Source organism: Dipodomys merriami, unplaced genomic scaffold, assembly GCF_024711535.1.
Source record: "Dipodomys merriami isolate MVZ:Mamm:240054 unplaced genomic scaffold, mDipMer1.0.p SCAF_25, whole genome shotgun sequence".
Lineage (NCBI taxonomy): Eukaryota > Metazoa > Chordata > Mammalia > Rodentia > Heteromyidae > Dipodomys > Dipodomys merriami.
Genome location: NW_027203937.1, coordinates 17,566,876 through 17,588,369, shown reverse-complemented (window position 1 = coordinate 17,588,369; position 21,494 = coordinate 17,566,876). Strand labels below are relative to the sequence as shown.

At 37.2% G+C, this 21,494-nt stretch overlaps 1 protein-coding gene across 2 annotated transcripts in view; it reads right to left on the bottom strand.

The window, feature by feature from the left end:
• Nucleotides 1–21,494, bottom strand: part of Fchsd2 (FCH and double SH3 domains 2) — a 222,768-nt gene that overhangs the window by 135,602 nt on the left and 65,672 nt on the right. The gene's annotated exons all lie outside the window — the stretch shown is intronic.

Below are 21,494 nucleotides of genomic sequence, written 5' to 3'. Positions count from 1 at the left end.
ACCTTTCATCAGAAACTTTGGATGCCAGAAGATAGTAAATGGGCTGATGTATTCCAAGGGTTAAAAGAAAAAGAAAAAACAAACTTGTCAACCAAGAACAGAAGGTGCACCAAAGCTTTCAAAAGTGAAAGAGAAATTAAGCTGTTCTATAAAACTGAGGGCATTAGTCACCATCATCAGATCTGCCTCATAAGACCTGCTAAACAGAATCAGGCAGGAAGAAATGAAAGGACACTAGTTAGTAACTTGAAGTTGACTCAACAAATAACACCTCAATAAAGGTGAACACTGGCAGTTGCAAAAGCTACTGTTAAAGTGGTTTATAGCACTACATTTTGTTTTTCATGTATTTTATGCTTCTTTTTTTTTTTTGGCTCCGGTTGTGGGGCCTGAACTCTGGGCCTGGGCGCTGTCCCTCAGCTCTTCAGCTGAAGGCTAGTGTTCTACCACTTGAGCCACAGTGCCACTTCTGGCTTTTTCTTTTTGCTTATGTGGTGCTGAGGAATCGAACCCAGGACCTCATGCATGGCAAGGCAAGCACTCTACCACTGATGAGGCCCTGGGTTCGATTCCTCAACACCACATAAGCAAAAAGAAAAAAGCCGTAAGTGGCACTGTGGCTCAAGTGGTAGAGCGCTAGCCTTGAGCTGAAGAGCTGAGAAACAGCGTCCAGTCCCAGAGTTCAGGCCCCACGACTGGACCCAAAAATAAAAAAATTAAAAAAGGATTAATATATTAAATATATTAATAAATTATTAGTTTATGTTTTTGGACACCTATGTTCAAATACATATTTTGTAACCTTAGTAACTTGAAAGGAGAAGAGTTGTAGGTGAGTAGAGTATGTTATGTTATTGAAGTCATAGTGGTGTAAATTCAAATCAGAGTGCTGTAACTATACAACATTAAACATAGCATAATCTCAAGGGCACCCACAAAAAAATTACATATACCTGGAAGCAGTGTAGTTCAGTGGCAGAGCACTTACCTAACATGAGCAAGGACCTAATTCCATCCTCAGAAATACAGAAACAAAATAAAAGAAATTCACCATAGAATATAAAAAAATGAAAATACAAAAAATTAAAACATTTATTATGAAAAGTAAATATAAAGAAATAATGAGGAGCTATGAAAATGAAAAGATGGAATGAGGTAACAAAGATAATTCTCAGGTTTTAGCCCTCTACATCTAGATGTGGGATGCTATCTCCCCTAGGAGTGAATATACTGGTAAGCTATTTAATGATTATGGATTATGATAAGTCAAAACTTGGTTTGGAAGAAGTGTAAGAAAAGAGAAGTGGTCACTATCACCCTGGAAGTAAGAGGTATCAGGAAAACCAACATGAAGAACAATAAAATGTGACCAATAAAAGCAAGGATAAGGCCAGGCGCTGGTGGCTCACACCTGTAATCCTAGCTACTCAGGAGGAGATCTGAGGATTGTGGTTCAAAGTCAAGCCCAGGCCCAGGGATGAAAGTCCATGAGACTCTTATCTCCAATTAACCACCAGAAAACCGTAAGTGGCATTGTGGCTCAAGTGGTAGAGCACTTGCCTTGAGCTGAAGAGCTGAAGGAAAGTACCCAGGCCCAGAGTTCAATCCCCATGACCACCACCACCACCAACAACAACAACAGTAACAGCAAAAAAGCAAGAAAAAATGAATTCTAGGGATTGTCATACTTAGGTGAAGAAACTGTGATGTTATAAAATAGAAGGAAAAATGTGGAAGAGGGGTTGTCAGGGTACATTTTGACTTGTATGAGTCCAATTTGTTCTTTGAAGCTTGCCTTATTTATATAATTAATCCTTTAGTGCCCAGGACATCTCTACTCATTTTTCATTAAATTATTGTTTCTTTCAAAAGTCTCTCCAGGCCAGGAGTAGTGATACCTGCCATTCTAGTGTTCAGGAGGCTGAGGTAAGAGGAGCTAGATTTCAAGGCCATCCTGAGATAAATAGTGGGAAACTATCTTAAAACCCCAAAGCAGGGGCTGGGAAGGTGGCTCAGTGGTAGAGCGCTTGCCTTGCATGCATGAGGCCCTGGGTTCAATTCCCCAGCACCATATAGGCAAAAAGAAAAAAAGCGGGAAGTGGCGCTGTGGCTCAAGTGGTAGAGCGCTAGCCTTGAGCTGAAGAGCTGAGAGACAGTGCCCAGGCCCAGAGTTCAGGCCCCACGACAGAACCCAAAAACAAAACAAAACAAAAAAAAAAACAAACAAAAGCTGGGTGCCGGTGGCTCCTATGAGTAATCCTAACTACTCAAGTGGCTGAGATCTGAGGGCTACAGTTCAAAGTCAGTGTGGACAGTTAAGTTTTTAATTTTTTATTGTGAAAATACTGTACAGAGGGGTTACAATTACATGGGCAAGATAATGAGTACATTTCTTATCAAGCATTGTAGCCTCCTCCTTTGTTTCCCCTTCCCATCCCTTCCTCCTCCCCCCCGCCCCCCAAAGCCCATAACTCTTATCTCCAATAAACTACTCAGAAAAAGCCAGCAGTGTCACTGTGGCTCAAGTGGTAGAGAGCTAGGCTTGAACACAAAGAAGCTCTGGCCACTGCCCAGGTCCAGAGTTCAAGTCCCAGGACCAGCAAAAACAACAACAAAAAAACTAACAAACTAACAAAAATGTCCTCCAATGTCTTTCTTTTACTCATTTTGGAGTAAAAGCAACATTACTATTGTGGTGCTTAAAGCAGACTTATAAAAACACATTGGAAAAGGTGTTTTCTTGGAAAGTTACGGTTCTAATAACTAGAAGGTGCCATCTTCATTTATTCTGCTTACATAAAATTCAGTGTTGCCTTAGCCATCTGCTAAATGCTACTGCTAAGACAATTTCATAAAACAAACAGACAGAATATGTTAGTCCAGATTACATACTGCTGCTGCTAATGTGAGTACCTAAAATGAAAGTGAATTTAATAAAATGGATCCTCCCCTTTTGAGAAGGAACAAAGGCCAAAAATCTACGCAATGATAAATATTAAAAGCCAATTAATTAAAGTTTTCTTCACTCTTCTAACCCACAAAACCTTGCTTCATCCTATAATATTCCTACATTTATTCCTAATCTAATTTTTATTGAAGCTTTAATCAAAAGAAATCCCTCCAGACTAGAATGTACAAACTTGGCCTACAACTTCAAGCTTTTAACCTGTTTCCCACTTTTCATTAGATTGCTTAACTAAGAATTGATAGTTTTAATTTTGTGATTCCTTGTGTCTTTCCCATCTATGTTTTATGAATTTTCTTTCCAAAATACTGGAAGCTATTGGTAAGAAAAGCAATTTTTTTCATTGATACAATAATCTTCTAATAAAGACAAATTATTAGATGGTTTAGCTAAGAACCATCTAATAAAAAGAGTTTATTAACACATTATCAGAATTAGGGTTGTAGCTCAGTAGTAGAAAACTTGCCTCATATGCCTGAGACCCTACATTCTAGCCACTAATCAGGTGCTAGAAATCAGTGTCAAGATTTTTAGAGCAATATGTCCATAATTCTGGTTTATTTTGAACATTAATAACTTAATAAACATCTTTAAAACTGTAATTTAAAAAATTCTTAGTTATATTTTCAAGATGAACATTAGCTGATATATAAATACAAGACTTCTAAAATAAGGCTTTTTTTGGTAGGAGTTAAGTTGGTTTCTGTTGTTTTCAAACAATAAAAAATGCTATATTAGCATGTTTGAGCTATTCTTTCTAGAAAGTATTAAGTAGAATAGATATATTCTGTCTCTAGAGAGATAGAAATCCAGAAGAAACACCCAAAATGTGACTGAACATTCAAGACAAGTGACAGTCATATTTGTCTATCCTTGTCAGATAGACAAATATCTAATAATTGGCGCTAATATTTAATTGTTTACTAGGTGCAAGGCAGTTCACATTTCTTAGTGAACCACCACCTTTTACAGTAGTTGCAACAGAAGTTTTAAAAGGTTTAGTAATTTGCATAAGATCACCCAGCTAAACATAGGTTCAAATCCAGGTCTTTTTCTCAAAACTTAAAGATGTTTTCAGCTTATTCAGTATATTCAGATACAATCAAGTACAATATTTCAAATCACTATACCATTTTGATGAGTACTATCCTTAACTTCCTTAAAAGAACAGTTATAAAAAACATGGTTCACAATCTTTGTTCAGTTAATTGAACTGAAATAGTTCCAATTTATACACAATTATGTAAATTTATTAATTAATAGGTTTTTCAGAGCAGAGAAATTAAGTAAAAAGTACAATTTCCATGTAATCCTGTTTCTTGTATTATTAAAATCCTCCCTTAGTATAAGACGTTAGTTACAACTGATGAAATAATATACTAGCAATACTAGCATGCGATTTACTAAAGCTCCTCATCTGCATTAGGCTTACTCTTACGTTTTATTTGTTTCAGGAGTTTTGGCAAGCAGACAATGTCACATATCTACCACTGCATTACAGTAACAGCTTCAGTGCCCTAAAGCTTCTTGATGTTCCATATATTCATCTCTCTTCCTCCAACTTCTCCCCATAACTTCTGGCAATTACTGACCTTTTCACTTTTCCAGCATGTATTTGGAGTCATACAGTATATAGCCTTTCTCTGTTGGGTTTCTTTCTCATTTAAAGTTTCTTCATATCTTTGAGTGAATAGACAGGTTAGTTATTTTTACCACTGAGTAATATCCCAATGTCTGATTTACCAGTTTATTTATCTATTCACCTGCTGAAGGATTTCTTGGTTGCTTCCACGTTTTAGAAATTATGGAAAAGTAGCTACAAACATGTGTTGATACGTGAACATATATTTTCAAGACACTTGGGTTAAGTATTAAAGAGCATAATTTTTAAAAATAAAGAGAATAATTGATTGATTATATAAGACTGCATTTAGCTTCCAAAAGTGGTTGTGACATTCTGCATTCTACTACTTCTGTTGCTCCACATCTTGGCTAGCATTTGGTGTTGCCATTGTTTTAAAATTTAGCCATTCAAACAGGCATGTAATGGTATCTCACTGGTAATTTCCCAATGACATGGTGTTGGCCATCTTCCATATATAGACTCTTGCAGTTATTGCTTTATTTGTTTGTTTGTTGTTAGTACAAGAACCCAGGGTCTCACAGTTGCTTGATTTACTACTCAAGTACAAGAACCCAGGGTCTCACAGTTGCTTGATTTACTACTCAGCTAGTGCTGTACCATTTGAGCCAAGCCTCCAGCCTAAAATTTTTCCTGATTACTTTAGAGAAGGACTTGTCTACCTAGGCTGACTTTGTACCACAATCCTCTGGATCTTAGCCTCCTGAGTAGCTATGACTACAGACACAAGCCACCGGCATTGCCCAGCTGTCATTTATATATCTTCCTTGCTGGGGTGTTTGTTCCAGTCTTTTGCCTACTTTTAAACTGGGTTATCTTGTTGCTGCTAAGTTTTAAAATTTATCTATATATTGTTGATATGTCATTTATCAGATGTGTTAGTGTGTAGCCTGTTTTTCATTCTTTAAACAGTACCTCCTTCAGAACAATTTTCATTTAACATCTATTATTTTTGTCCAAGACTGGGACTTAAACTTGATATCTGACCCTTGCTTTTGCTCAATAAATAGCTGGTGCTCTATCACTTGAGCCACACCTCCAACCCTAGCATCTCTTTTTTATTTCTATTTTTTAACATAATTTTACAAATAATATTTATTGAAATGAACTCCAGAAAATGGAAAGAAGAGGTTTTGGCTTTGTTGCTATTTTTTTTTTCTTTTCTGTCTTGTTCATTCATTTATCTGTCTTTGGGGTAAAGAGAGTCACAGAAATAGAGGGACAAAAGGTAAACAAATGTAGTGATGTGAACTATACAACTTGATTGTAGGGATGGGAGGGAAAACCTGAGAGAATACAAGGGAAGGGGTGACATTGTCCAAAAAGAAATGTACTCTTTACCTGAATTATGTAACTGTAACCCCTCTGTAAGTCACCTTTAAAATAACAATAAAAAATTAGAAAATATAATTTTATTGTTATTATTAAGGTGTTATACAGAGGGGGTTACCATTTTATAAGTATAGTTTTACTTCATAAATATAAATATAATTTTATTATTATTACAGTTTTGTACAGAGGGGTTACAATTCCCTAAGTCATGTAGCAAGTTCAATTCTTCTTGGACAATGTCACCCCTTTCCTCACTCTCCTCCAATTTCCCCCTCCTGTCCCAGCCCACAAGTTGCAACCATAATATCTATTTTTAACACTAAGTTCTCAATATAAGGTGAAAGAGTTTCAGGGATCAGATTATTGAAAAATGGAGAAATGGAAAATGAAAAATAGAAAATTTTATATATGAGAATAAACATTGCTTAGAATACAGAAACATTCAATTATGTCAGTTGTTTTAAAAGAACATATGTCATGTAAATATTGCAAAAAGAAATAATGGAAATTTAAGAGACAATTTTAATATTAGTAAATATACTGCCTTTTTCAATAAGTCAACTATTCCTTCTAAAGTTTTTTTTTTTTTTTGTCTTTATTTTTTGCCAGTCCTGGGGTTTGAACTCAAAGCCTGGGCACTGTCCCTGAGCTTCTTTTGCTCAAGGCTAGCACTCTACCATTTGAGCTACAGCACCACATGTGGCTTTTTCTGTTTATGTGGGACTAAGGAATGGAACCCAGGGCTTCATGTACACTAAATAAGCACTATACTACTAATCCACCTTTTCAGCCCTTCCTTCTAAAGTTTTAACTACATTTATAGTTGTTGTAAATGAATTTTTAAAAGAATTTTAAAGAAAGAACAACTGCTAACACATACTTCAAAGCACAAAAAAACCCCAACAACTCTCAAGTAGCATGTTTAATCTGATGTTAGCAATAAAGATGAAAATATTTGGCATTAGGAGTAAAGATGAAAATATTGTTCTTCCTCCTTATAGAGAAGCAACTTGCAGCTGTTTTAACTTTCAACATAAATGATTACTTACAAGAAACTGTTACTAATATTAAAATCAGGTTCCAGAGCCTGTACTCATAAAATAAAGATCAAAGTTCCCACTATCATGAAAAGATCTGAAGTTAGGCATTACATTAATAAAACATAACATTTCAGACTGCAGCAAGTCACAAATTCACAATTTAAAAAAATCACAGTAAGTTTTTTTGTTTTTTTTTTTTTTAATTTTTCTTTTCGGTCCAGTCGTGGGGCCTGAACTCTGGGCCTGGGCGCTGTCCCTCAGCTCTTCAGCTCAAGGCTAGTGCTCTACCATTTGAGCCACAGCGCCACTTCCGGCTTTTTTCTTTTTGCTTATGTGGTGCTGAGGAATGGAACCCAGGGCCTCATGCATGCAAAGCAAGTGCTCTACCACTGAACCATCTTCCCAGCCCCAAAATCACAGTAAGTTTTAACACTTTTCATAGTATAAAACCTGTACCACTGAAGTTGTCCATTTCTTTCCAACTTCAGTAAGCTGATTTGTAAACTCAATCATTATCTAAAAATTCCAAAGTAAAATTAAGCAAAGTAGTTTTTTTAAAAAAAAAAATCAGAGATCAAGTAAATTTTGACACAGAACTATTAAGTAGCTAAAAAGAATAAATTACAGGAGTAAAATTCAAAGAATCAAGGCTGCTAATCTGTCAGTCAACAACTGGAGATGAATCCAGGGCTGTAGGCATACTGGGTATGTGCTCTACCTCTGAGCCACACCTTCAGATTTTGGTATTTTCACTATGTCCTCAGATTGACCCTGAACTTGAGATTCTCCTGCCTCCACTTCCTCTTGGCTATACTATAGAACAAATGTCACCTGCTGAGTCAGCCTATGGAGGATGAGGAAACTAATGATCTTTTTTACTATCTCATAGATTTGTACATAATTATTTTTACCTTTGCATTTTTTAATCAAGCCCTCAAATAGTAAACAATGTATTCTTCCTCTGTATCCAGTCAATATTCCTGCCTTCTCTAGATTAACCCTACATTTCACATCTTCCTACAGATCTACGACTCTTATATTATATCATGAATTTAGCATTTAATCACATACATCTGACAAAGGTCTAGTGATAAAATATATTTAACTTTTCATTTATATCTGTCTTCCCTTGTCAACTACATTTTGAATATAGCAGTTTTATTTCCGTGAGCGCAAGTGTGTGTGTGTGTGTGTGTGTGTGTGTGTGTGTGTGTGTGTGTGTGTGTGTGTGTGTGTGTGTGTGTGTGTGTGTGTGTGTGTGTGTGTGTGTGTGTGTGTGTGTGTGTGTGTGTGTCTTGTTTGGTACTGAGGATTGTACTTGCTAGGCAAGCACTTTGCACTGAGTTACATTTCTCCCCTTAGGAGGCAGAAACTGGGAGGATCACAGTTCCAAATTAACCTGGACAAAAAAGTTCACAAGAACCGGTCTCAACAGAACAGCTAACAAACTTGTTATTTACAGAATAACCTATAAAGATAGGGGTAGCAGGACACAAAAAAATAAGGACACTTCTCCCGGGTATAATAGTATATCCTTTGTATCTAATTCCTGACTAAATTCTACAATGAGGAGTAAGGAAACTTTATTTTATTTTTACATGAAATAATCCTTCCAAAAATAGGATACTCTAACAAAAAGACTCATCAAGGGTTGTTTTTTTTTCACATACAAGTTTTTTGTTAGACACAAAAATAGCTTCAGAGATGAGATGTCACATACAATAGCATCTACCACTAAGAAATCTTGACTGATTTTAAGACCTCAGAATTATGCAGTTAAACTCTTAGATAAAAACAAAAACAAAACAAAACAACTAAGCACTTAAACAGGATCTCGAAGTAACAAGCAACATCTATGTACATTTTGACATTTCTCCTACTCTATTTACAGTACATTTTGTGTTGGCTTGATTTCTCTACTAACCTCTAACATATTCTTCATAACCTGTATTAGTTATTATCAACAGCATATCCCACATGAATCTCCTTACAACTTTCCAACACTTTCCGAGTCTCCATAATAATTTCAGAAAGACATTGGATATAAGGGAGCTTGCCTGTAATTCCAGCACTCAGAAAGGCAGGAGAATGCTAATTCAGAGGCTATCCTGGGCAACTACAGTGAGACCTTGTCTCAAAAAAATCTAAAGCTACTAAGTGCTGATGGTTCACAGTTGCAACTCCAGTTACTTAGGAGGCAGAAAATGGGAGGATCACAGTTCCAGACTAGCCTGGACAAAAAAAGTTCATGAGAACCTGTCTCAACAGAAAAGGCTGGGTGTGTGGTTCATATCTGTCATCCCAGTTACACTGAGAAGTATAAATAGGGGGATTGCAGTCCAGTGTAGACCAGTTAAAAAGCAAGACCCTATCTCAAAAATAACCAGAGCAAGAAACAAAATAAATAACTAGAATAAAAAAGGTCTGGAGGAATGGCTCAGATGGTACAGTGCCTGCCAGACAAGCACAAAGCCCTGAGCTCATACCACAAAGGGTGGGGGGCACCTAGGGATGTATCTGAATGGCAGAGAGCCTGCATGCATTAAATATTCAAAACCTGAGTTTGATCCCAAGCACCATGCCTGTGATCCTACTCAGGAGGCTGAGATCTGATGACTGTGGTTCAAAGCCAGCTCTGGTAGAAAAACCTGTGAGCCTCTTATTTCCAATTAGCCAGGAAAAGTCAATGAGTGGAGGTATTGCTCAAATGATAGAGTACAACACTGATCAAAAAAGCAACAGGGCAGCTCCCAACCCCTATGTTCAAGCCCTACTATAAGCATTAAAAAGAAAGAAACAAAAGGACATGGAACAACCTTAAATGCATACGACCAAGCCAAAGAAGCCAACTTGAAAAACTACATCTTACATGAAAACGATGAACAGATAAAAGCTAGATGGATAAAATGATAGATGAAGGGAAAGATGGCTGACAGGGGCTGGGGAAGAAAGAGGTAGACAGCAGAGAGGATTTTTACAGGGGTGAAAGTATTCTATATCATTTTATGTATTATGTATCCTATAATGGAGGATACATCATTATATATTTATCAAAATCCATAGAAGGTATACCACCAAGGGTAAATCCTATCATGGACTTTGGGTAATAATGTGTATCAGGTTAAATGACTATAACAAATGTGCCCGAGGTGTAGAATGTTGACAGTAGGGGAGACTGTGTATGTGTAGGACAAGAGTTATATAAGAACCTTTCTATATTTCCTGTTCAATTTGGTTATGATCCAAAAACTTACTGATACTAAAAAAATTAAGGATAGACAGGTGTCAGTAGCTCATGCCTGTAGTTCTAGTTACTGAGGAGGCTGAGATCTGAGGATCAAAGTTTGAAGCCAACCTGGGCAGGTTAAGTCCCTGAGATGCTTATCTCCAATTAACCACCAAAAAAACCAGAAGCAGAGCTGTGGCTCAAGTGGTAGAGTACCAACCTTGAGCAAAAAAGCTCAGGTTCAGTGCCAGACCATGAGTTCAAACCCCAGGATCAATACACACACACAGACACACACAATTAAGGGCAACAGCAATATATGATAATAGGCTGTTGTCATCAGAGAAATGCAAATCAAATGAGACTGCACTTCACTCTAGTCAGAATAGTTATCATCAAGAGAACAAATAACAAATGTTGGCAGGAATAGGAGACAAATACTGGGGAGTATAAGAACTTTTATTCACTGCTAGTGGTAATGTTCCACTATGGAATTCAGAATGGGGTTTCTGAAAAAGTTAAAAATAGAATACCTGTATGAGTTAGCCTTATCATTCCTGAGTATATACCCAAAAGAATTAGTTAACTATCGAGATACTCATATACCCATATTTACTGTGGCACTATTCACAACAATCAATTATGGAATCTAGGTACCAATCAACAGATAAATGAATAAAGAAAATGTGAAGAATTTTACTCAGCCATTTATAAGAATGAAATTATGTTGTTTTCTAGTAAAGGAATGAAACTAGAGACCTCCCATGTTAAGTGAAATAAGGTAGTCCCATAAAGACAAGTATCACATTTTCTCTTATTTGTGAAAGGTAGAGGAAAACAAAACCAAACCACTAAGAAAGTAAAACTGTCAATAAAGTAAAAGGGAGACTACTAGGAAGGTGGAAAGGAAAAGGAAAGAACATAAGGAGTAAAGAGTAAGAGAGTAGTACCATGGCGAAACCCTTTACTGTGTACAATTTAATACATGCCAATCAAAAAAACATGTAATACTTGAAGTAATGAACACAAAGTAACTTGATGTATATTCTAATGTCTCTCTTAAAAACAAACAGAAGTGACTAGATCCTACCCCCCCCAAAAAAAAAGAAAACTGGCAACAAATTTTTAAAGTGTCTTATTAATTCAGTAATCATTTATTTGGCACTGTGAATTATAGAATATAATTATAGAACCTACCAATTACAAGTTAATTGCAATACATAAGTTCATTTGAACACTATGTACAAGAAATATCATCATTATATCATATCCAATTAAAAATAGCTGAATGGTCAAGCACTGGTAGCTCATGCCTGCAATCCTAGCAACTCAGGAGACGAGATCTGAGGATTCTGGTTAGAAGCTAGCCCAGGCAGGAAAGTAATTTGAGACTCTTATCTCCAGTTAACCAACAAAAAAAGGTGGAAGGGAAGCTGTGGCTCAAGTGGTAGAACACCAGCCTTGAGCAAAAAAGTTCAGGGATAGCACTCTGGCTATCCCTGAGTTCAAGCCCCAGGACCAGCACAAAACAAACCATAATAAAAATAAGCTGCATGTACATATATATATATATATATATATATATATATATATATATATATACACACACACTTAACAAAAGCTAATACTGACTTATTAAAACTTGTTAACATAGCAGTGTGTATATTATAAGGGAAAAAACTTCCTAACTATCATGTATTAATCAACAGATTAATTATCAAGGAAAATAAATGAAAAGCTGGTTACTATTTCAAGACCTTAGACATTTCCTCTTTCTTTGCTTACTTTCAATGTTATTTCACATAAATGAAAACATAAAGTAACACTTAATTTATAATTTATAGATGAATACAAATCATTTTCAAAGTTTCTTGTGAAATTCTCACATCCCTAATTAATATTTATGAGGATAATTTCACAAAAGCAGCAACAAAACTCTTCCAGAGAAGCATGAAAATATTAGTTATGCCAATGACAGAAAAAAAAAGAACTTTCTCTTCCCCTTAAATAGAAGACTTAAGTTCAACACATTTCCTAGAAAATAGTTCCAAAGTATTTTAATCAAATTATTCATTACACAGAAGTAACACTTGTGGAGACCAGATAATGTTGCACAAAGGCTGAGTTCATTTGTTTTGGACAGGTGGCAGTCTGCAGCTCTGTGTCAGCAGCCCAAACCCACCCACAATAGCCTTAAAGATGATTATGCAAATGTCAGTGAGCTGAGTATTTTCCCAGGAACAGGAGAAGGGCTCCTAGTAGAAGCTGTGATTGTTCTGCAGTCATGTGGAAAAACAAGCAGAGTTGGGTTCTTTTTTTTTTTCTTTCTTAATTGCTGGAGGCAAAGTGTTTTCATCAAGAACACTGCTTCAATATGTGTAAGATATATGGACACATACACACGTGTATATTTAAAGTATATCTTGCCCTCGAACTCAAGGTCCCCTAGGTTAAGGTCTCTATCTTCTTATCTCTCTTATTGGTCACACCTTCCCTTATCAATAAAACACAAACAGGAACTTAAAAATTTTTTGTTTGAGACAAAATTTTCACTATGTGGCCTATGCTAGTCTCCAACTCTGCATCCCAAATTGCTGGGATTACAGCAGCCCAGTCATGAATTTATATTTTGGGCCACTCTATTTTATAAGCAAGAGATAAACATCCTCTGGCAAAAGAGAGATAAAACACTTTTTTTCTTTCTTCCAGTTGTAGGGCCTGAACTCTGGGCCTGGGCACTGTCCCTCAGCTCTTCAGCTCAAGGCTAGTGCTCTACCACTTGAGCCACAGCGCCACTTCCAGCTTTTTTCTGCTTATGTGGTGCTGAGGAATCAAACCCAGGGTCCCATGCATGCAAGCACTCTACCACTGAGCCACCTTCCCAGCCCATAAAATGCATTCTTACTTCATGTAAATAATTTTTCTTTTGCATCCACTCATAATTCAACAAGAAGAATATAGAAACCCATTAGATTTGAAGTAGAACGCTGATTAAGAGAACACTGTTTCCTAGCATTTATTAACGCTGTGTTACCAAAATGTCTTGGATTTTTATTTAAGTAAATCCATTAGGCTCCTTGGTTTCTATGGAAGCTTTGAAGTTACTCTAACAACTGATGTTAGAATTCTCTCTAGAAGTAGTTATTTCTGATATTGCTGATGGGCGTCTAGTTCTATAGGACTCAAAAACAATATACTTTTCTTACTTCTCTTGGCCTGTTCATCTCTCATTTCTCTCTTATATAGTAAAAAATGGGAATGACCTGCTTATTTTGGTAAAGAGCTTGACACAAATACCTTCAATACCAATGTGAAACTCAGCTACAACTCTTAACACTATACAAAGTAGCTCTGCCCTCAATTTATTTAAGGGGGTAAATTTTCTCAAATACTTATAAGTAGAGATTATGAAATTGTTCATACATGTCAAATATACCACTTTAAAATAAGATGTCATAATTTTTAATGCTTAATTAGAAATACATACATTTGAATTAAGATTATAGTCAACCCAGGTGGTAGTGGCTCATACATACAATACTAGCTACTTAGGAGGTTGAGATCGGAGGGTAAAAGTTCAAAGCCAGCCCAGATAGACCATCTGAGAGATTATCTTCAATTAACCCATAAAAAGCCAAAACTGGAGATGTGGCTCAACCAGTAGAGCACCAGACATAAGGCAAAAAAAGTCACGAGAAAAAAAAAATGAACAGGAGCATAAGGCCATGAGTTCAAGCCTCAGTACTGGCACACACACAAAATTACAACCAATAAGCGGGGCACAGTGGGTCGCACCTATAATCCTAGCTACTTGGGGAAGGATCACCACTGGAAAATGTTTATGAGATTCTATCTCAACCTAAAAATCTGGGTACAGTGGTGTAAGCCTACATAGGAAGCATAAATAAATGAGAACCATGGTCCAGCCTAGCCTGAGTATAAATACAAGATTTGTAATATTAGTACTTAGGAGGCAGAAACAGATCCTAAGCCTGAGGTCAAGTTGGTCTTATATAGCAAGACTGTATCTCAAGGGTAGGGATGTAGCTCAGTGGTAGAATATTTGCATGTTCAATGACATAGGTTCATTCCATAGTACCAGCACTAGAAAAACAAAAGTGCATGTGTATAAGAGTATGTGATTGTATAAATTCAATGAAGCTCTCTCTCTCTCTCTCTCTCTCTCTCTCTCTCTCTCTCTCTCTCTCTCTCTCTCTCTCTCACACACACACACACACACACACACACACACACACAACCCTTTTGCCCTTTTCTAGGGAAGTTTTAATAATATAAGTTACTCTAGCTGACATAATATAAACAACAATGCTATATACTTTTTCCAAACACAAGTTATAAGAATGTGGTCATGGTTTGCTAGGCTCTTTTCTATTTACAAATATTCCAAATAGAGCCAGAATTAAGATAATGTGATGAAAATGTGGGGTTGAGCACTTGCCAGCTCAAGATGAACATTTAAAACAAAAATATAAGCCACTGTGATTTAAATTTTAATATAAGCCACTGTGATTATAATTTTGTTTGCTACCAGAATATCACCTGAGGTATATAGAAAACCTCTGTTCAACTAACATAGTTTAACGAAATTAAAACAAAGAAGCTGGAACATGTATTGTAGGGATGATAAGGTCAAAGGAAAGAAGAGAGATGAATGAAGAGAGGAAAAAAATTATAATATTCAATGTATGTATGTGAAAATAGAACTAGGTAACTTGAAGGGATAGGTGGGGTTGGGAGAGATGGAGAATTATTAAAGGGGTAATATTGACCAAGATGCATATACTCACCAACTGACATGTTAAATTAAAATCCTTTTGTGCAACTACTTGAGAATAATAAAAATAGCCAGGAGCCAGTAGCTCACACTTGTAATCCTAGCTACTAAGGAGGCTGAGATCTGAGGATCACAGTTCAAAGCTAGCTGGGGCAGGAAAGTCTGTGAGACTCTTATCTCCAATTAACCACCAGAAAACAGGAAGTGGCGCTGTGACTCAAGTGGTAGAGCTCTGGCCTTGAGCTGAAGAGCTCAGGGACAAGGCGCAGTCCCACAGTTCAAGCCCTTCACTGCCCTTGACTGCCAAAAATAATAATAATAATAATAAAAAGAAATTATTCAATAAGAGTGAAAACTTACTCCTGAGAGGTGACATTCATTTATTTATAAGGGCTCTGCCAATCACCCAAACACCTCCCATGAGGCCCTACCTCTTAGCACTGTCACACTGAGAAATTAAGCTTCAACATGCATTTTGTTGTTGTTGTTGGTCATGGGGCTTGAACTCTGGGCTTGGGTACTATCCCTGTGCTCTTCAGCTCAAGGTGAGTGCTTTACTGCTTGAGCCACAGCACCACTTCCGGTTTTCTGGTGGTTAATCGGAGATAAGAGTCTCATGGACTTTTCTGCCTGGGCTGGCTTTGAACCATGATCCTCAGATCTCAGCCTTCTCAGTAGCTAAGATTACAGGTGTGAGCCACCGGCGCCCGGCTTCAACATGCATTTTGATGGGTAACAAACTACACTCAAACCATAGTAGGTATGTGAAAAAGATGACTTCCTATATTATGATTGTTGGACATTAAAATGAGATGAGACTCTGAAATAGACACACTGAAGAATAATCCTGTTAGGAAAGATTACCAGTGGTAGACATAGTAGGTTAATGTATCATCTTAATATTACTTATATTTATATACCCACAAGTATTTATTAATATTTTGAGTGCTTACCAACTACACACTGTAGTATGGGCCTGTTATCACAGCTATGGGGAAAGCACAAAAGGTGGGTACAGTAGTATGTGCCTATAATGCTACCCAGTGACATGGGGAAACACAAGTAGGAGTACAACTCAGGCAGCCAGGGAAGAGAGATCCTATCTCAAAAACAACCAGGAAAAAAGGGTCTCAAGTCATGGCTTAAGTGGTAGAGTACTTGCCTATCAAGCATGAGGCCCTGAGTTCAATAACCAGTACTGTCAAAAACATAGATAGATAACCCCCTTCCCCCCCTCCCTCCCCCCACCACTTTCTCTAGAAAGATATTAAAGAATGTCTTTAAATGGAGAGATGTACCACATTAACAGATTGGACAACTTGTTGCAAAAGTTGTTAATTTCTTACAAACTAATCTATAAATAAGACAATCTCATCCCAACTAAAACCCTAAATGGTCTCTTAGTGAAACCTGAAAAAATGACTACAAAATGAAAGCACCAAGGATCAAAGAGAGTCAAAACAAAGAACAATGTAAAAGGTCTTGCTATACAGGTATTGTTAGGATCCATCACAACCATCCCAAGGGACCACACAGAGGCAAGCAAGCACAGGAGAAAGATTATTATAAGGTTTATTACAGGGGCCATATCGCATATGTCATCTGCCCCCATCAGGTTGGTAGATCTGGGGCAATTGGCATGCATGTAGGTCTGCGGCAGAGAAAGGGAGTGGCCAGCTATCTGGCAGAAACTCTAGGACAGGAGGAACTCAGGTCTGGGTGATGCTGAGGACTAAAGGTGGGGATAATGCTATCAGACATCAAAACTTACTTTAAGCTAGGCACTAGTGGCTAACACCTGTAATCCTAGCTACTCAATAGGCTGAGATCTGAGGATCACGGTGCCAGCACAAAAGTTCTCTAAACAATATCTCCAAAACAACCAGTAAAAAGCAAGACCCGAGGTATGACTCAAATGGAAAGGCAGCCTAGCAAGCAAGCTGCAAAAGCTCAATGCCCCAGGAACATCAAAGTAATTTTTATACTTCTTGAATATGCATTATGCAGCTCAGTTACCTCTGAGTTATCATCAGTTGTGTTTATATTATGTGATCTGCTCATTGTTCCCCTGCCCTTAATTTTATAAAAATATGCTTTTTAAAAAGCAAATGGTGCCGGGCGCTGGTGGCTCACACCTGTAATCCTAGCTACTCAGGAGGCTGAGATCTGAGGATCGCGGTTCAAAGCCAGCCCGGGCAGGAAAGACCGTGAGACTCCTATCTCCAATAAACCACCAGAAAACCGGAAGTGGTGCTGTAGCTCAAGTGGTAGAGTGCTCGCCTTGAGCTGAAGAGCTGAGGGACAGCGCCCAGGCCCAGAGTTCAAGCCCCACGACCGACAAAAAAAAAAAAATAAAATAAAATAAAATAAAAATAAAAAGTAAATGGTGCCAAAGAACAAGGTAAAACTGGTAACCTTCCCAAGACAAAAAGTACATATAATATATTTTAAGTCATAAAGTAAATGTTTCAGATTTATTGAAAGGAAGTATGTATTTAGCAGAAGTTGGGCAGTGTTATGGGAAAAATGAAACAAGCATCTGTAGTGCTCCAGATAAAGAGCGTGACACAAGATCTAGCCTTTCCTAAGTAGAAGTAATGTACATAACAGCAAATTTTGTGACAGAACTGCAGTTTACTCCACATGGTTTCAACTGATGGATGCTCAAACTTACTATATATAACTTTAGAGTGACTGAATTCTATGCATCCTGAGCATTTGAGGAGATATTTCAAAGATAGTCTCCATGAAACATATGCCCTGTGGGTAACAAGGGTTTACTGTAGAGTAAAAGCTAAAATCCTTCGTGGGATGTGACAACCATTTCAATAGTGTATGTTTTAAAATGAAAATAAAAAAGCCTGTATTGGAACTAAATATCTTAACTTAGTTGGGCACTGGTGTCTCCCATCTGTAATCCTAGCTACTCAGGAGACTGAGATCCAGGCATCACAGTTCAAAGCCAGCTTGGGCAGGAAAATTGTGAGACTCTTATCTCTAATTAACCACCAGAAAACCGGAAGTAAGCGAGCTGTGGCTCTACTTTTTTGGGGGGGTCCAATCGTGGGGCTTGAACTCTGGGCCTGGGCGGTATCCCTCAGCTCTTCAGCTCAAGGCTAGTTCTCTACCACTTGAGCCACAGCATCACTTCCCGCTTTTGTTTTTTTGCTTATGTGGTGCTGAGGAATCGAACCCAGGACCTCATGCATGCAAGGCAAGCACTCTACCACTGAGCCACCTTCCCAACCCTGAGTGCTAGTCTTGAGTGGAAGAGCTAAGGGGCAGCGCCCAGGCCCTGAGTTCAAGCCCCATGACCAACAACATAGATAGATAGATAGATAGATAGATAGATAGATAGATAGATAGATAGATAGATAGATAGATAGAGATAGTCTTATGTTACTGGAGTATTTTATTGTGACTATATACCAAACTCCTATAAATCAGTAAGAAAAAGAAAAACAAACTTACAGGAAAAACATAACTACTTAAAAAGGCTCATTTAATATCAGGTTTCGAGGGCATTCCTGTACTGCCAGCATTCAGGACACTGAGGCAGAAGAATCTGTGTCTCAGATCAGCCTGGGCTACAAAGTAAGACCTGATCCCCCAAAATATAATAAACATAATAAAAAGTTTTCAATTCAATTCATGATAAAGGAAATGCAAATTTAAAGCAAATAAGATACCATTTACTGCACACAGGGTTGCAAATATTTAATCTGACAAGAAGTGTTCTGACAGCAGATGGCATGACAACTCACACTGACAATTGTATGAATTTTACAACCACTGTGAAACTATCCAGTGAAACTGAAGACACATTTAATCCAAAAACTAAGCAACTCTATTTCTAGTGTATGACATAGAACAGCACACATACCTGTGCACCAATAAAAAGGTACAGGAATGATCAAAAAAGGCAATTATTAGTGCTAGGAGTATGGCTCAGGTGATAAAACACTTGCTTAGCAAGTGTAAGGCCCGAAGTTCAAACCCTACTACTAATAAAAGAAAAAAAAAAAGAGTCAATAAGTGGAAATAACAAATGTCTACAACCGTAAAATGGATACTACTTATAAAACTATATAGCAATAAAAACAACACACACACACACACACACACACACACACACACACACACACACACACACACACACACACACACACACCTTAGGCTGAATCTCATGAACACAGTAAATAAAACTTTAAAAAATTACAAAAATGTGGTTCTTTTTAAATAATGTTCAAAAATAGCAAAAAATAAAAAACTGTCAGGCACTACTAGCTCATGGCTGCAATTCTAACTACTTCTGAGGCTGAGATCTATGGCTCATGGTTCGAAGCCAGCCAAGGCAAGAAAGTCTGTGAGGTTCTTATCTCTAATTAGCTAACAAAAAGCTGGAAGTACAGTTATGGCTCAAGTGGTAGAGCACTAGGTATAAGTACAGAAGCTCAGAGACAGCACCCAGGCCCTGAGTTCAAGCCTCAAGACCAGCATAAAAAGAAAAAGAAAAAAGAAAAAAGTATACTATATTCCTTATGGAACATACTAAATAAATAAACAAACTATACATATGGTTTTCTGTAAAGAAAAGCAGTGTATGTCTGGGTAGAACAAGTAGTATTTTGCACTTGAGTACTAGCAATGTTGTTTTTGTTTTTTTTTATCATTTTTTAAATTTAACATAGTTACATAAGAATATAGTGAATTAAAAAAAGAATATAGTGAATAGCTATTTAGTATGCATTTGTATTTCTTGCATTTTTCTTTGCTTCTGTTATTTTTCATAACTAAAAATTGTTTTTAAGCCAGGTGATTCACACCTCTAATCTTGGCCATTCAGGGGCCTGAGATCCAGAGGATAAAAATTTGAATCTAGCCTGGGAAGAAAAATTCCAGTGACTATCTCCAAAACAACTATCATAGAAGCCAGGCTGGAGGCCTGACTCAACTGGTAGAGTGTCACTGAACAAGATGAATCTTCAGTTTGTCTAGAGCAGCTCTGCTCCAAGATACATGTCAAGTTCAAGTATCTTTAACATGTCTGTTATTCTGGCACCTACTCTGAAAGAGAGAGGTAGTTATCTGGAGCAATTTCTTCTATGGCAGAAGTGTAAGAGAGCTGGAAGAGTTTGCCAGGCCTTTTTAAGCTTCATTTGTGGAAAATGAGGAAAGGGGTAACAAGTTAGACTACCTTGCTTATGTAACTTTAACCTCTCTGTACATCTTGACAATAAACTTTTTTAAAAAAGAAAAAAATAGCAGATTTATTCAAAATAAAGAACTACTATCTTTGAAAGACAGAGCGAGATGGTGACACTATTCTTTGGGGGGAGGGGAAGCTTCATTGCAGACATGGCCTACTATTTGCCTAAATAGATCACATGACCAAGTCTAAAGTTTGTGAGGCAAGAATTTATTCTTCAACTCAAGGGAAAGGGTAGGGAATATTTGCTAAGCAACAATTCAATTTATGGTAAATTGAGAAATCCCTAGAACAATTTCAATAAAGGCTACACAAACATAGTAAGGTGCTGACTAAGTAACTTACTGCTATTGAATTCTTATATGACAAAGAGCTAAGAGGAACAGTAAATATGTGAACGACAAAATCAAGATATAAAAACTTTCAACATACTGGCACAACAGGCTAAGCCTAGTCTAAAAGAATCTCACAGAAGTCCTGCATGTGTTCAGCAAAAAATGAAGATCTAATTTAATGGCAGGATATATGAAAGACTTAGTGGTTTTTAGTTTAAGGGCAGTAAGATCTACTAATATGACATAGCTATCTAAAAGGATACTAGCACTCAGCTATGTTGTATGAAATACATAGCAAAATCTCAAAGGAAAAAAAAAACATAAAAAAGAATCTTAGCCAAGCAGGCCCATAGGAGTATTATGTATTGAAGTATTATATTTGTGTGTCAATGCCTAAAGAGTGACAACAGGAAGCACTGGCTTAAAACTGGATTTCATAGGACATTCAAGTGTGATCTGAATGAACTTCAGGTTTTCAGAAGTGGAAAACCTAGGAAAGGGATGAAGATCAATACAAAGAGGGACAAGCCTAAAAGCTGTCATCCAATTCCTAGAAGATTAGGAAGGTTAGTTAAAAGGGAAGATTTTTTTGCTCAACATAAATGAAAACTTTCTAACTAAAACCTGAATCCTTTGAAAGCTGGTAAAATACTAAATGGATTCAGTTAGAGGCTCTGGTGCCTCTGCACAGCAGTTGGTAAACTCTGTAAAGGGCCAAAAAGTAAAGCATTTGGACTTTGCAGACCAGAAGGTCCCCATGGCAACTACTCACTGGATCAGAAAAACAGCCATAGAGAACACGTAGACAAATGGTATGGCTATGGTCCAATTAAACTTTACTTACAAAAATAAATGTCAGGCCAGATGGCAATAGTTTGCCAACTTCTTTTCTATATTCAAAAAGAGAGAAGGGAAGAGAGAGAGAGAGAGATAGAGAGAGAGAGAGAGAG